The following is a 17,072-nucleotide window of genomic DNA, read 5'->3' on the forward strand; positions in this document are numbered from 1 at the left end:
GTTTGTCAGTCAAGTTTGAGGCTCCGTGCTTAGCACGTATTTACAGTCCCTAGGCTTTAACCGAAATGCTCGGTAGAAAAGTAAGGGCTTGTAGAGGGACTTCTCTGTGTGAGAGTCTGTTTTTGTCTTAAGTTGCAGTTGTCTGTGTGACTTGTTACTGTAACTGTTTGCCAATGTAAATAATATTTTTCATCTGTAAATATATATCTCCTCCTGACCATCATCAGATCATCGTCTACTGTTCTCGTCTTCTGCTTCTGTACCTGCTGAACAACGAACATAACATCACTCCTAGACAGGAAAAGTAGAAAGGTAGGCTTGAAAATCAATATGCAAAAGACTAAGGTAATGTTCAAGATCCTAGGGAAGGAACAGCAATTTACATTAGGTAGCGAAGTACTGGAAGTAGTAGGCGATTATGTCTACTTAGGACAGGTAGTAACTGCAGATCCGGACCATGAAAAGGAAATAACAAGAAGAATAAGATTGGGATGGAGCGCATTTGGCAAGCACTCGCAGATTATGACTAGCAGCTTACCGGTATCCCTCAAGAGGAAAGTATACAACAGTTGCATCTTACCTGTACTCACCTATGGGGCTGAAACGTGGAGGCTAACCAAGAAAGTTCTACTTAAGTTGAGGGCAACCCAGAGGGCTATGGAACGCAAAATGGTAGGGGTAACATTAAGAGATAGGAAGCGTGCAGAGTGGGTCAGAGAAATAACTCAAGTTGCCGACATTCTAGTGGAAATTAAGAAGAAGAAATGGGCATGGGCGGGACATGTAGGGCGAAGAGAGGATAACCGATGGAGAGGATAACAGACTGGATTCTAAGGGAAGGAAAGTGTAGCAGGGGGCGGCAGAAAGTTAGGTGGGCGGATGAGGTTACGAAGTTCGCGGGGGTCAAGTGGATGCAGCTAGCACAGAACCGGGTTAAGTGGAGAAATATGGGAGAGGCCTTCGCGCTGCAGTGGGTATAGTCAGGCTGATGATGATGATGAAGCTTCATATTCGACCGTGCGCGGCCGCCCTGACGAAGGCTCGCGAGTGTGGATTATTGACTGTATTTTATTCCTCGTACAAGATAAATCTTAGACGCTGAATGCGGCGTCTTTGTATAAACCATAAGGACCTGCGGGTTTCAGCTGATGTGGGCGGAGCGAGCGCACGTTTCCCTTGCGCGGTAGCAGAGTGGGGCGGTGGAAACAGACCCCATTGGAGAGGCCGTAAGAGAAGAGAAACGCACTCTCCCCCGAGGCCGGCTGTGAGTCTAGGTGGTATTGGGCCAGCACAGTCGAGAACCATGTGGTCGATAGTCTCATCTACGGTACAGGTGAGGCGTTTTATGCGGTTGCCGCGACGTGGCGCTGGTGTCGACTCCTGGAGCAGATGCGCCGGCATACGCTACGGGAGCCAATCAGAGAATCGCGGCTTTCGTTGTGGCGTTATCACATAAACGTCCACCTTTTTGCGCAATAACGTAAAGGCCACGTTAACACTTTGCCGTGTTAACGCGAAAATAGCCTTGCAGACCCATTTAATCGAACGTGGTTACATAGATGTGATAATTTACCCTATAAAAACTGTGCCGCAATCTTTTTTTTTTTTCGGGGAAGGGGTGGGGGGCAGTGTTCAAGGTGGTGTCATACCATTTTGCTTCCACTTAGTATCTATTTGCTAGACAAGTTGAAGGCTAGTCCGCGATATGGATTATAATCCTGACGACATACATACATACTTGAGGTAACAGCGCGGAACACAGGACGGGAGCACAAGATTAGAGGACGACACAACGAGCACAGTGTTCCGCGCTGTTACCTCAAGATGCATAACCAACATGCCCAAGCTGAGCTAACATATACACATACGTACCTCCGACTGCATGCTGGTGGTTGTCAAGTGTAGGCATAAACCGAGACAGATACTGCACCTTTTTTTCCCCAAAACCCAACATTTACAAAAAATAAAAACTTGCTCATTGAAGGCAGTGTTGAAGGCGCTTCCATGTAAAAAATAAAAACGCTTGACCTAAGCTTTCTCTCTTGCTTTTTTTCCCACCTGGCTGTCAAAGGAGGTGCATAAAACCGAATGGGTCCTTGGTTCCAACTCTTTTTAAGAAAGATCAGTTGGCTGCAGTAGGTATATATTTTATTTATTTTCTTTCACGATCGGTGGCTACATGGAATATATACAACTTCTCGACACCAATTAAAATAAGCAATACAGACCATCACAATTATTACTGCCTGTATTTAATTGGTATAATTATGTTGTGCGCATCATAAACTTACAAGCGGACCGAATCTCTGAATGTAGCGTAATAAGGGGAACAATAGCAATATATTGTTACGAGTTTTATTTACACAGGATGCGCTGGTGATTAGCCCACCAACCTAGTTTCCCCTTCCTCTTCTGCTTTTCCCGCCAAAACGCCAAACCTCATCTTCATCTTCCTCCAGTACTGGGCCGCGGGAAGTGCGTGATAATATAATATAATATATAATATAATATAGTATAATTATATATATATATATATATATATATATATATATATATATATATATATATCAGTTCTCTAGTTCACTTCAATGACGCGTCTTAAAGCAGCGATAAATGCTTTTTGGTGTAGTGGATATATATATATATATATATATATATATATATTGTGAGCCCTCCACGCATCTTCTTTCATTTGTACATACCATGATCTTCTTCCTCTTGTACATACGATCATCATCGTCCCGCGGCGCCGGCTCCGGCACGCGCTTGGGTTCTGTCCATCGCAATAAACGCCAGACACGGCATCCCTTGCCTTCTTCCACAAGTGGTGGAGGTGAGACTTGATCCCCTTGCTGTTTTGTGCCCTGCATCTCGCTGGAGCTTCATTCCGGTCGCTGTTTACCGCTTGCCACCATCGTTATGTCTACCGAGAGTACCCAAGAATCGGCAGGACCCTCTACCTCGGCTGCACCATCCCTCCGACTGTGCCCACACGACAACGCGACCCGCCGCTGTTCGCTGGTCGTCGCGATGAAGACGTCGATGACTGGCTGGACACCTATGAACGCTGCAGTAACTACAACCGGTGGGACGATGCTCTAAAATTTCTGAATGTTTCTTTCTACCTCATTGAGGTCGCCAGAACCTGGTTTATTGACCGCGAACCCCACACCACTAACTGGACCACATTCAAACAGCAGTTCCGCCAATATTTCGCGGACCTAGCAGTTCGGACTGTGGTCGCGAAGAACAAGCTCGCCTCTCGCCTTCAAGGTACCGATGAGTCGTACGCATCTTACATAGAGGCCATACTTGCACTTTGCCGGCGTATTAGTCCCACCATGCCGCAACCTGAACGCGTACGCCACATCTTGAAAGGAATTAATTCTGTGGCTTATGACACCCTAATTGCCCAGACTCCTTCTACTGTTAACGCCATTATTGCGACCTGCCAACGCATCGACCAGCTGCAGTCCTCCCGATTGCAGCCCGGCATTGCTACTGTCCGACCTCTGCTGGCCTGGATCTGCGGGCACTGATTCGAGCCATCATCCGGGAGGAGCTCCAAGCAATCAAGCCTGTCTATCGACACCTGTGCGATCATTCTTCCGTACCCAGCATCGACTTACACGCACGTCGCAGCATCACCCCATCCTTTTGTTCCGCCGCCCCAACTGGCACCACCCTAAATTCACATCAATGCAATGGCGACGGCTCAACCTGCATCACCCTATTACGCACCTTGGCGCCCCTCCCGACCAGTCTGCTACTACTGTGGCATTAGAGGACACATATCCCGCTTCTGGTCAAATATTTATAGGAATCTCCCAAGGTGGAGTAGATTTGTAATAAGGGAGTAATTACTCATTGGCATCCATCCAAGCGCAGCCATACGGCTACAAAGGAAAGCTATACAGCTTTCTCAGAAACCTTGTAGTTAAAGAAAAATTCATCCTGATCCGGGAATCGAACCCGGCACCACCGCCTTTCCGGGGCAGTCGCTCTACCGACTGAGCTAACCAGGACGGTCAGCAGATCAGGTGGTAGGGCGAGGGCGAAATCATCTATAACTCGAAGTGGGAATGGTGTTGGTCAAATATTTATAGGAATCTCCCAAGGTGGAGTAGATTTGTAATAAGGGAGTAATTACTCATTGGCATCCACCCAAGCGCTGCCATACGGCTACAAAGGAAAGCTATACAGCTTTTTCAGAAACTTCGTAGTTAAAGAAAAATTCCTCCTGATCCGGGAATCGAACCCGGCACCACCGCCTTTCCGGGGCAGTCGCTCTACCGACTGAGCTAACCAGGACGGTCAGCATATCAGAAGGTAGGGCAGGGCGAATTGATCTATAACTCGAAGTGGGAATGGTGTTGGTCAAGTATTTAGGGGAATCTCCCAAGGTGGAGTAGGTTTGTAATAAGGGAGTAATTACTCATTGCATCCACCCAAGTGCAGCCATACGGCTACAAAGGAAAGCTATACAGCTTTTTCAGAAACTTCGTAGTTAAAGAAAAATTCCTCCTGATCCGGGAATCGAACCCGGCACCACCGCCTTTCCGGGGCAGTCGCTCTACCGACTGAGCTAACCAGGACGGTCAGCATATCAGAAGGTAGGGCAGGGCGAATTGATCTATAACTCGAAGTGGGAATGGTGTTGGTCAAGTATTTAGGGGAATCTCCCAAGGTGGAGTAGGTTTGTAATAAGGGAGTAATTACTCATTGGCATCCACCCAAGCGCAGCCATACGGCTACAAAGGAAAGCTATACAGCTTTGTCAGAAACTTCGTAGTTAAAGAAAAATTCGTCCTGATCCGGGAATCGAACCCGGCACCACCGCCTTTCCGGGGCAGTCGCTCTACCCACTGAGCTAACCAGGACGGTCAGCATATCAGATGGTAGGGCGAGGGCGAATTGATCTATAACTCGAAGTGGGAATGGTGTTGGTCAAATATTTAGGGGAATCTCCCAAGGTGGAGTAGCTTTGTAATAAGGGAGTAATTACCCATTGCATGCACCCAAGCGCAGCCATACTGCTACAAAGGAAAGCTATACAGCTTTCTCAGAAACTTCGTAGTTAAAGAAAAATTCGTCCTGATCCGGGAATCGAACCCGGCACCACCGCCTTTCCGGGGCAGTCGCTCTACCGACTGAGCTAACGAGGACGGTCAGCAGATGAGATGGTAGGGCGAGGGCGAATTGATCTATAACTCGAAGTGGGAATGGTGTTGGTCAAATGGAGTTGGAACTTTCCTGTATAGCTTTCCTTTGTAGCCGTATGGCTGCGCTTGGGTGGATGCAATGAGTAATTACTCCCTTATTACATATATCCCGCTTCTGTCGCCGCCGCCTTCAGAACGAGCGCCGTGGTTACGACGCCTTCGAAACTGATCTGCCTTCAACTTCATATTATCGACGCCGGTCTATTCCCAGCCCGCCTCGCCGGTTCTCCCCGCATCCATTGTCCTCGTCTGAGCCTAGTGAAACCCATGTATCTCGACGCCGCTCCCCATCCCCATACCACCGCTCAGTTTCTCCGCTCCGTCCCGCAACAACTCTTCCTGTCCTTCTGATCGCCCGTACAATATGATTTCTGTTTTCGCTGAAGGATTATTGGTCGAAACTTTGATTGATACATGGGCTGCAATTTATGTTATTCACGCTGATTTGTGCTACCGCTTACGAAACGTGACGACACCATATGATGGACCTCAGCTACGTGGAGCCAATGACGTTCCTATAGCGCCCTTCAGCAAAGTGCACTGTGCGAGTTGTTATCGACGGCGCCCGCCACCATGTGCAGTTTGATGTGCTCTCACCTTGTGCGCATCTGATGATTTTTGGATGGGATTTTTTGTCAACTGCTTCAGCGTTAATTTTCTGTACTGACCGTGTCATCCATATGAGAGAAAGTGATTTTGCATCTGACTTTTCTTAACGACATTATTCCCTCATTGCTGCAGCTGATACTGTTTTGCTTTCCTCAGTGCGCATAACTACTTACCGTTGTTTCTGACCATATCACTGACTGAGACGTGCTCATCGCACCATCTCATCGTCATCTTGCACGTGGAATCGCCTTCCCATCAAGTCTTGTACGATTCCGCAGCGGTTCAGCGATAGTAGCTGCCACGAACACATCCCGTGAATTCCTCATGCTGACTAAAGGAACTTCCCTGCCATGCATAGTGGATGCTCACCCTAAGTCCATGATGGTGCTCTCCGCCCCGCTACCTCAGCAACGTGATTCATCGCACGTCTCTCTTCCCATGCTGTCGAAGACAATCAGTCCGGACCTCATGCCGCACCAGCGCAAAGAATTGCTGGAATTGCTTGAAGCCCATCAAGCCATTTTTGATGCCACTTCCCCACCACTGGGACGGACTATCGTTGCACACCACCGCATCATTACTGAATGTAACTCGATCGTACGCCAACGACATTATCGGGTTTCTCTCTCGAAACGAAAAGTAATCGAAGAAAATGTGAATGACATGTTCCGTCGCGATATTATTCGTCCATCAACAAGCCCATGGTCCTCCCCAGTAGTATTAGTTAAAAAAAAAAGGATGGATCGGTACGATTTTGTATTGATTATCGCGCACTCAACAAAATTACCCGTAAAGATGTCTACCCGATGCCGCGAATAGATGACGCCCTTGACTCTCTCCAAGGCGCCGAATATTTCTCGACCTTGGATCTCCGCTCAGGTTATTGGCAAATACCTATGCATGAGGGCGACAAAGAAAAAACCGCTTTCGCAACTCCCGATGGACTTTACGATTTTAATGTTATGCCCTTCGGCTTGTGTAACGCACCAGCGACATTTCAAAGAATGATTGATACGGTACTTCGTGACCTAAAATGGAGAAGCTGTTTATGTTACTTGGACGACATTGGTATCTTTTTGGCAACCTTTAACGACCATCTCACGCGCCTGAATGAAGTCCTGACGTGTCTTTCTTCAGTGGGCCTTCAGCTCAACACCAAGAAGTGCCACTTTGCACAAAATGAAATTAAAATATTGGGACATCTGGTTAGCCATGACCGCATTCTTCCAGACCCAGATAAAATCAGCGCCGTCTTGAACTTTCCTCGCCCGCAACGAACTGCAGATTTGCGCAGTTTCCTCGGCCTGGCGTCATATTTCCGGCGTTTCATAAGGCATTTTGCAACTATTGCTGCGCCACTTCATGAACTACTTAAAGCGCGCAGCTCTTTCGTGTGGACTGAACAGTGCAACACTGCTTTTACCGACCTAAAGCACGCCCTCACATCAGATCCCGTTCTTGGCCACTTCAGCGATAGCGCTCCTACCATCCTGCACACTGATGCCAGTGGTCACGGTCTTGGCGCTGTCCTTCTTCAGCGCGATGCAGTTTCGCGTGAGAAAGTCATTGCCTTCGCCAGTCGGACCTTGACTCCAGCTGAGAAAAACTACACCATTACCGAGCAGGAATGTCTTGCCGTCGTCTGGGCTGTCCAAAAGTTTCGCCCTTACCTCTATGGTCGGCACTTCACAGTTGTGACCGATCACCATGCTCTTTGCTGGTTGTCCTCACTGAAAAATTTGACAGGCCGGCTTGGCCGCTGGATTCTACGCCTGCAAGAATACAATTTCGACGTCGTTTATAAATCGGGTCGCCAACACCAAGACGCCGGCGCTCTTACTCGCTGCCCACTTACGGAATCAGCCGGCTGTTTTTCTTCGCAACGCATTTCCACCTCTGACCACAGCCGACCATCTCTCCCCCGACGCATATCACAACAGTTTTTTTTGACGATTCTGAGCACAAACACGCACTCAGCTCACACCAATTAGCTGATGCCTACTGCCGGCCCATCATCGACAGCCTTATCGGCGCTTCGAGCGCGCCCAATGCTAGGCTTCGCCGACAGCTTCGTAATTTCAAGCTCGAAGATGGCATACTACGCCGCTACGTGTATTGCCCTGATGAAACTCGTTGGCTCCCAGTCGTGCCACGTGCGCTTCGCCCACGTATACTGGCGGCTTTCCACGATGACGCTACTGCAGGTCACCTTGGTTTTGACAAAACATATGACCGCGTGAAAAGACGATTCTTTTGGCCTGGCCTATCTTCTACCGTAGCTAAAAACGTCGCTTCCTAACGTCGCAAGCGGCCGACTTCTTCGCCCGCTGGCCCCCTACAGCCTCTTCCACGTCCCGCCACGCCATTCGACGTAGTCGGCATCGACTTATATGGTCCCCTACCTCTCTCCGATGGGGGTAACCATTGGAGTTTAACAGCTGTCGAGCACCTTACACGCTATGCTGAGACGGCCCCTGTACCGACTGGTTCCGCTAAGAAGTAGCTAATTTCTTTTTGCGGTCAATTGTATTGCGTAATGGCGCTCCTTGGGTGCTCCTAAGTGACTGCGGTACAGCCTTCTTATCGACATTCGTATCCGAAGTTCTTCGTGCGTCATCCACCCCCCATAAGACAACCTCAAGCTACCATCCCCGGACTAACGGTCTGACTGAGCGATTCTATCGCACCCTGTCGGATATGATATCCATGTAAATCACACCGGATCATCGAAATTGGGATACTGTTCTACCATTCGTCACATTCGCCTGTAATACTGCAGTACAGCGGACTACCGGTTACTCCCTATTTTTCCTCGTTTTCGGCCATCCTCCCACTACAATCCTCGACACTTCCTTCTTCTCTACGCCGCTTCCGATCCCCCGGGCAGATTGTGTGAGCCCTCCACGGATCTTCTTTCATTTGTACATACCATGATCTTCTTCATCCTCTTGTACATACCATCATCATCGTCCCGCGGCGCCGGCTCCGGCACGCGCTTGGGTTTTGTCCATCGGAATAAACGCCAGACACGGCATCCCTTGCCTTGCCGTCTCGACCTGGCCTTCTTCCACAATATATAATATATATATATATATATATATATATATATATATATATACGCGTGTTTGGTCAGCTTCGACGTGGCATGATCGACGATGGTGCTGATTTATTCAGTAGTTGAAGGATTGATTTCCGTGCAATGGAAAGAAGTGAAAACACACAGCTACAAATCAATTGTAACGTAATGGCACTTTGCTCAAAACCCGATAAAAATATATTTTTGTGGACATCTATTGCAGCAACAATGAGTTATATAATCCAAATCTTGTTCCCTATACGCCATAAAAATGCACTCGTGTATAATAGCAAGACACAAGTAGCTTATATTTTATCTTGATAGTGTGCACTAGTGAGAACATACATGACAACCCTAACTTGTGGAAAACCAGTTGCCTCCCCCTTTTTTCAGGACCGATCACCACCACCTCAACGAACTTCGTGGCAGCGCCGTCTGGGAGAGGAGGTAAGTACCTCTCCTTGTTGGAAGGAGAATCAGCGATGGGTGCGCCACCAGGACGTCTACGCGGGTTCCCGCGAGAAAACGACAGGGAGCTTCTGGATCCAGCCGGCAACGCGAACGGTCATCTCCCGCCGCCTCTCCCGGCAGATTCCAGGGGACAGCAGGCACGGAGTACGCAGCGCACACGGGAGGACCCGTCGTGCACAACCGCCCGTCTTCTGGCTCCCAACGGTGAAGCGACCAGTAAATACTGCACGCTCTCTCCGCGGGAAACGTTTGGCTTTATCTGAAGAATGTGGCGCGCACGGGAGATCCCGGCCGCCATATGCACGGCGCGTGCAAATTTCCACCGTCCCATTCCCCAGCCGGTGAGTCCAAAGTCCTTATGTCCTTCCAAGTAAAAGCTTGTTGACGTATAGCTAGCCGACATGATCTGTATTATGCTAGCGAGAACGCTGCACCTGCGGAGACCCCTCGCCACATTGGCTCCCCAACGTGGTTCTCTTGCGCCACCGTCACAACCTCGACGTGTGGCAAACCCTTGGGGCAAAGGACGATAGTTCGTGGCGTGGAGTACCTGCCCCGACTTTAACGTTAGGCCTCACCCGACATCGGAGTGCTAGCAAAGCTAATATGCTTTCTTGACGGCGAGGTGAGAGGAGTTGGAGCGAGAAGAAATGGTCGTGCATGTATTTGTGTGTGTGTTTATGAGTGTGCCGAGACCTTTGAGAGGTGCAGCCACGAGGACCGTACATGGAGACCTAGCCGTCCACGGAGAGCAGCACGCCGGAAGGGAGAGAGTGCCTCAGCCGGGACGGTGGCCCTACTTTTCTTGTATATAGTTGTAAATATTTCTTCTGTCTGTTTTGCTCTGGGAACCAGGTGCCGCAATTGGCTGACTGGTATTGCAGCCGTGATTGCCGGAAAGCACCGGGGCTCTCCGACACAGCTGGACGCGGTGGGCGTTGTTTGCTCAGAAGTTGCCTTTGGAGGGCAGCGAGCGAGTAGGGCCACCCTGGGTTCCTAGGCAGAGATGCACATCGTCGCGGCGTTGTGTTCTAGCTATTGGCCTTAGCGCTAGAGCGAGTAGGCTTAAGGCTCTTTTTGGGAGCTGTCTGTCGCACATCGGCGGACAAGCTAACCGTGTCATACAGGATGAGAGAATGTGTTTTGCTTGTTTATTTTATTCATCTTGCTGTAGCCGAACATCTCGCCTAACTAGAGAAAGCTAACTGCGCTCAAATGAACTTAATATTTTTGGGCTGAGAAGGCAAATGGGAAATTTCACAGAACCAGATTATTATGCCGGCAAACGAACCGCGGATGCCTGTGCTTCGTTCGGATTAACGGAACGCAGTGCGGGGCTGGATAAAATTGTTTGGCTTTCGCATTGAACCGCATTTTACCAAATGGTCATTTTGTGCAATTTATTCAACCTTTTTGGAGATCCGGAGGGTTACGCAGACAAGCCGCCTGCTGCCATTGTCTACGTTCCTGCGGCCGTGAATCACCGATGCTGCACCCTCCTGTCACGCTGGCTTGTCTGATGACACCAACGTTTGGATTGCACTAGTGTCTTGCCTGTGCGAGCTGCCCTGCGGTCGTCAAGCCTCGTGTGTATCTCGCGGATGGCGTCCAAGGAGCAGCTCTCGAAAACCGGTGAACATTAAGGGAGGAAGGGATGTGGAAAACCAATTTCCTCCCCCTAAAGGCCGGGATACATGGAGCGGTTTTTTCCACGATTTTCACGCGTCGAAAACTGCCGCTCCGACGCCCCGCTGAAGATACATGGAACGACGAAGCGGCGTGAGCGCCGCGGCGGGTGACTCGATGCGAAAGCAAATACATCAGCGAGCGGAAATAACAGCAGAGCGTGAGAGAAGCGACGCTGTTCCTTGTGTCGCGAAAGGGCGCATCCCAAAGCTAAAAGTAGAAAGCGTCGCACAAGGATTTCGCTCGCTCGAATGAACGAAGATTCCTCGGAATGCCCGCTCGGATACCAGCGGCACCGTTCTTTCTTTTTACAAATTTCGCTTCAGGGAGGAAACAAGTGCATTGCGATCCGAGAGTAGGTCGTATACTAACAAAAAGGCGACATTCCGTGATTTATTAAGCGTTTATTTTTACGATGATCACATTTCTGCGGCCAAACTGCTGCAAACCTCGTCAGCCATGGCGGCCATGTTGATAGCGGCAGCTCGAACCGGAAATGCTAGTTTGAAGCGCTAATATTGGCTCGCGTCGGCAGCAGCTTCCGGTTCGAGAGGACGCCGCGCAGCCCGCGCGTCAAATATCTGGCAGGACCAGATAGGCGGCGGCGCGCATTTTTTCCGGCGCTGGGCAACGAGTGCGCGCCGCCGGGTGTAGAACGCCGGCTTGACGCGGCAAAAACGCTCCATGTATTCCGGTCACCACCACTCAGGCGAGCGTCGTGGCAGCGGCGGCTGGGAAGGAGAATCAACGATGGATGCGCCACCAACACGCCTACGCGGGTTCCCGCGAGACGAAGAAAGAGGGATTCTGGAACGGTCGTCTGCCGGCAAATGCTGGGGGATAGCAGGCACGGAGTACGCATGCGCGAAAGATTGACTGGCGCAGCGAACGTCGCCCATGACGTCGCTTGCGAACTGCCAGGTCACAGATGGAGCACCGAGCGTCCGACGCAGCGGAAGACTGCCTGACACTCTCACGCTCGTACAAAAGATGTTATCAGAAGGATACTATTGCAAAAACACCATGCCTGCACATGCATGTACGAGGCTTTCGGCGACGAAATGCACTCATCCATACCTGCGCTAATCGTCGCTACACCTAGCCAGTTTCGCAGAGGCAGCGGACTGCGCTTCAGAACGGGCCAACGCTGTAATAAAGGATCCAATTTCATCACCGATGTACGATGGAAGGCCATCAAATATAATAAAATAAAGCGCGCTTTCCGCATATTCAGTAGCGGAGCGAGCAGACGTTTGGCGATCGACCGGGCAGCAGCAGTGGTTGTGTGAAAAAGCTCGCTTGTGTCGCAGTTATCACTCGTAACAGCACTTCAGTGTTGGTCAGTGATCTTCACAATTTACTCGTCGTTGACAGTACTGTATCCAGTGACTTTTTATTTACACGAAGAAATAATACTAAAGCATTTTTTAGATGCCAGCGGCCGACGCAACCAGGTCGGGTCGCCCGCTCGGCAGCGCAGCACTTCGATGCCAGATCCATTTTTTCGTCCTCTCCGAGAGGTGTGCTCCGCGTCTCCAACGCACAGCCCTCCTACGTTACCGTGACGTTGCTGCTGTTCGCGCTCTGATTGGCTGCCGCCGCCCATCGCTGCGACTGCCGGACGCGGCCTGTCGCCGTTGCGACGACGTTCGCAGCGGCGCGCCGCAGCTAATCGCAGTCGCTTTTCGCACGTGTCTCCGCCTTTATGGTTCTCAACGGCGAAGCGACCGGTAAATACTGCACGCTCTCGCCGCCTCCCGCGGTCCGAACACGCGCACGGGAGATCCCGGCCGCCGTATTCACGGCGCCTACAAATATCCACGGCCGACGTCGCCCCCCATTCTCCAGCCGGTGAGTCAGACGTCCTTACGTAGCCTTGCCCCTTCCAAGGAAAACCTTGTTGATGTGTAGCTAGCCGGCATGCTCTGTATTATTTGCAAGTGCAATAATTAGCATGGGAGTATTACCTATGTGTCTTAACCCCGTCCTTTGTCCCTTTGTTTATCCCGCGGGTTGCTAACGAGGACGCTGCATCCGTGCAGTGGCGACGGGGCGGAATACCGTCCCCCTCGCTTATACCGTCACAAACTAAACATCACACATTTTGAAAACAATTAGTACTGATGCAATTTTGGCTCCTTCGGAGAGACTCACTAGTAATTCGAGCTTGGATGGAGAGGGTATTGAGAGAGAGACTGCGTGGCGCACAAATCGTTTTAAGGGGGAAATATTTAAATCTGGCTTTTTAGTCAATTCATGACACATACACGAAAAAGCGATGTGATACGCACACGCTCTGCCAGTGTCCTCGACTGTATGTGACATAAAACAGTTCACAATAAAACGAAACTTTGGCGCTTGTAACATATTTAATAATTTCCATGAGAACATTGTCATACTATTTTGCCATCGATCGAGGAGCGTCTGAACTGTCCCGACGAGCTGGCATTGAGATCTTGCAAATGTATAATACTTATATATTGTATTTCTGCAAATTAATCTACTTCAAATACACTTTAATAGAAAGTGAGTATACATAAACTGGGCAAAATATGCCTAATTTCGCTTCACAAGTGAACACAAGAACATTTCTCCCTCTCCTCTCTCTCTCTGTAAGTGTATATATTGTCACGTACAAGGTGATTGAGGACATCAAGAATAGGGTTAGCTCCGATACAAAAGCGGTGAGCAGCACAGACGCAAAACCCGCAAGCGACACTTCGTCGTCCTTCACTCAGTCATGCGCCACCTGGCAACGCTAGGTGGCATTACCCCCCTTCCGAAAAAAAAAGGAAAAAAAAAGTGGAGACGGCCGGTGAGAACGGTGTGCAAAGTAAGATAGTGGTCACAGGAGGTGGCCGTGCGTTATCGTTGGTAGTACGGCTTCAGCCGCACAATGTGCACAATGTCCGAGCTGGGCTTTCGACGTTTTGAAAGTGCGGCGCCGTCTGGAATATAACTTCATAACTGAGGTCACTCACACGACGCAACACTTTGTACGGCCCGAAGTAGCGGGAAAGGAGTTTCTCGGACAAGCCTGGACGGCGAACTGGCGTCCACACCCAGACTTGGTCCCCACGTTTGTAGTGAACCTGGCGGTGCCGGAGGTTGTAGCGGTGTGCGTCGGAGGTCTGCTGCCTCCCGATGTGCACACGGGCAAGCTGGCGGGCTTCCTCAGCGCGGATGGCATACTGCTGGGCATCTGGGGGAAGCTGGTCATCATCTGGGTACGGGAGCATGGAATTGAGCATGCTATGAACTTTACGCCCGTACACAAGTCGAAATGGTGTGAAGCGCGTTGTTTCTTGTTGGGCTGTATATACGCAAATGTGACGTACGGCAGCACCTCGTCCCAGGTCTTGTGCTGCACATCGACGTACATTGACAACATGTCCGCAATCGTCTTATTTAACCTTTCGGTAAGACCATTGCTCTGCGGATGGTACTCTGTGGTCTTGCGATGGGTCGTGTAACTCAACTGAAATGTGGTCGATGAGCTGCGAAGTGAAAGCTGTCCCTCTGTCGGTAATGACACACGAAGGGGCGCCATGCCGCAAGACTATGTTATGCATGAAAAACTCAGCTACTTCGGAAGCTGTGGCATGAGGGATTGCCTTTGTTTCAGCGTATCGGGTCAGGTAGTCAGTAGCGACAACTATCCATTTGTTTCCGGCCTGCGACAAAGGGAAAGGGCCAAGGAGATCCATGCCGATTTGGTCGAACGGAATACGTGGTGCTCTAACGGGCTTGAGAAATCCGGCAGGCTTCAGGGGCGGTGTTTTACGGCGCTGGCATTCGCGACAGCTTCTTACATAGCGTTTCACAGTTGCGGAGAGTCCTGGCCAGTAATACATGTTGCGGACTCGAGCAAGCGTACGTGAGTAACCCAAATGACCAGACGTCGGTTCGTCGTGGCAAGCAAGTAGAATATCCGCACGGAGCTCGCATGGTACTACCAGAAGGTAAGCTCTTTCTTGGCCTTGGGAGTTTCTTTTATACAAGACGCCTTTCTGCATACAGAATGAACCAATGTACCGAGATAGGCGTCGAGGGAGCGTCGTATCACGTCCTTCCAGATAATCGATGAATGGAAGGATGTCTGGATCAGCTCTTTGTCGATCCCTGAGCTCAGATGCACTGAGAGCTCCTAGAAAGCCGTTGTCGCCATCGGCTGCAGCATCGTCAGTGTCAACGGGGGCTCGTGAAAGCGCGTCAGCGTCTTCGTGTTTGCGGCCTGACTTATAAATTCCTGAAGCCGTAAACTCCAGCGTGCAAGTCGTCCCGATGGGTCTCGCAGATTTGCCAACCAGCACAAACAATGATGGTCCGTGACGACTTTAAATGGTCGGCCGTAAAGATAGGGCCGAAACTTCATAGTGGCCCACACGACCGCCAGGCATTCCTTTTCCGAGGTGGAGTAGTTCGTTTCGGCGCGAGAGAGTGTGCGGCTAGCATAGGCTATTACTCGCTCGATCCCGTCTTGATGCTGAACAAGGACCGCGCCAAGACCAATACTACTGGCGTCAGTGTGTACCTCTGTGTCAGCAGCTTCATCGAAGTGCGCCAGAACAGGGGATGTTTGAAGGCGCTCGCGAAGCAAAGAGAAGGCCGTCTGCTGATCAGAGTTCCACACAAAATAGGTGTCCTTCCTTGTGAGGCGCGTCAGAGGTTCCGCAATTTGAGAGAAGTCCGCAATGAACCGCCGGTAATATGCGCACAGGCCGAGAAAGCGCTGAACAGCCCTCTTGTTAGCTGGAACGGGAAACCGTGCGACGGCAGCAGTCTTATCGGGATCCGGGCGTACCCCATCAGCGCTCACAACATGGCCAAGGAACTTGAGTTCTGTATACCCGAAGTGGCACTTCTCGGGCTTCAGCGTGAGATCAGCAGAACGGAGCGCTTCCAGTACAGCTCGAAGGCGTTCGAGGTGTTGGTCAAATGTTTCGGAAAAAACAACTACGTCGTCCAAGTACACAACACAGATCTGCCACTTGAGGCCCGTGAGGACGGTGTCCATCATCCTTTGGAATGTAGCTGGGGCAGAGCACAATCCAAATGGGAGTACTTTGAATTCATATAGGCCATCTGGAGTGACAAATGCGGTTTTTTCTAGGTCTCTTTCGTCTACTTCGATTTGCCAATAGCCGCTTTTCAAATCAATAGATGAAAAATACTTCGCACGTCGCAATCTGTCCAGTGAGTCATCGATGCGCGGCAACGGGTATACATCTTTCTTTGTCACATTATTCAATTTCCGATAGCCGACGCAAAATCGAAGAGTACCGTCTTTCTTCTTGACCAGGACTACTGGTGAAGACCACGGACTTTGTGAAGGCTGCACAACACCATCATCCAGCATCTCCTGAACCTGCGTCTGGATCACTTCTCGTTCTTTGGCAGACACACGATAAGGCTGCTGTCGTATAGGGCGAGCGTCTTCATAAGTAATGATGCGATGTTGCGTGATGGGCGTTTGACGAACCTTCGAGGAAGAAGCAAAACAGTGCTTGAAATCCAGCAACAGTAGCTCCAAGGCCCGCCGTTTCTCCTTCGACAAGTAGCAGTTAATGTCGATGTTGTCAAGAGATGGCTCATTAGTTTCGACTGCCGTGGATGCAAAACAAACCGGATCGTGCGTAACAGGGTCAGCGGAAGCGATAGAAGTTCCCGGAAACAAGTGCCGGTGCTCATTTGAAAAATTTGTGACAAGGAGTGCAGCCCGGCCATTGTGAAGCGACAATAAACTTCGAGCAGCGCAGATGCCTTGAGCAAGCAGGAGTGAATGGTTCGCTTCCGCTACAGCATCGCCGGCACGGAAATCGCCACAGGTAACTTCCACAAGAACACTGCTTCGCGGCGGCAGCGAGACGCTCTCGGCGGAAACGCCAAGTGCGGCATTGCAAGGACTGCTACTATCTCGTTCGGCAGATTGTCCCATCGAAAATGTGACGCTTCTATTTCGCAGGTCGATAACTGCTCCGTACTCTCGCAGAAAGTCAACGCCGAGG

At 50.3% G+C, this 17,072-nt stretch overlaps 3 non-coding genes across 3 annotated transcripts; all 3 read right to left on the bottom strand.

Annotated features, from left to right (window-relative positions):
• Window positions 1-3,951: 3,951 nt before the first annotated feature.
• TRNAS-GGA (transfer RNA serine (anticodon GGA)) lies at window positions 3,952-4,025 on the bottom strand. The gene has a single exon. It is a non-coding gene; the product is annotated as a tRNA-Ser (tRNA).
• A 212-nt stretch (window positions 4,026-4,237) lies between these two features.
• Window positions 4,238-4,311, bottom strand: TRNAS-GGA (transfer RNA serine (anticodon GGA)). Its single transcript has one exon. It is a non-coding gene; the product is annotated as a tRNA-Ser (tRNA).
• Window positions 4,312-4,521: 210 nt separating this feature from the next.
• On the bottom strand, window positions 4,522-4,595 carry TRNAS-GGA (transfer RNA serine (anticodon GGA)). Its single transcript has one exon. It is a non-coding gene; the product is annotated as a tRNA-Ser (tRNA).
• Between the last annotated feature and the right edge of the window lie 12,477 nt (window positions 4,596-17,072).

The sequence above is a fragment of the Amblyomma maculatum genome, chromosome 6 (assembly GCF_055883805.1).
Source record: "Amblyomma maculatum isolate TAMU_Amacu chromosome 6, ASM5588380v1, whole genome shotgun sequence".
Taxonomy (NCBI): Eukaryota; Metazoa; Arthropoda; class Arachnida; order Ixodida; family Ixodidae; genus Amblyomma; species Amblyomma maculatum.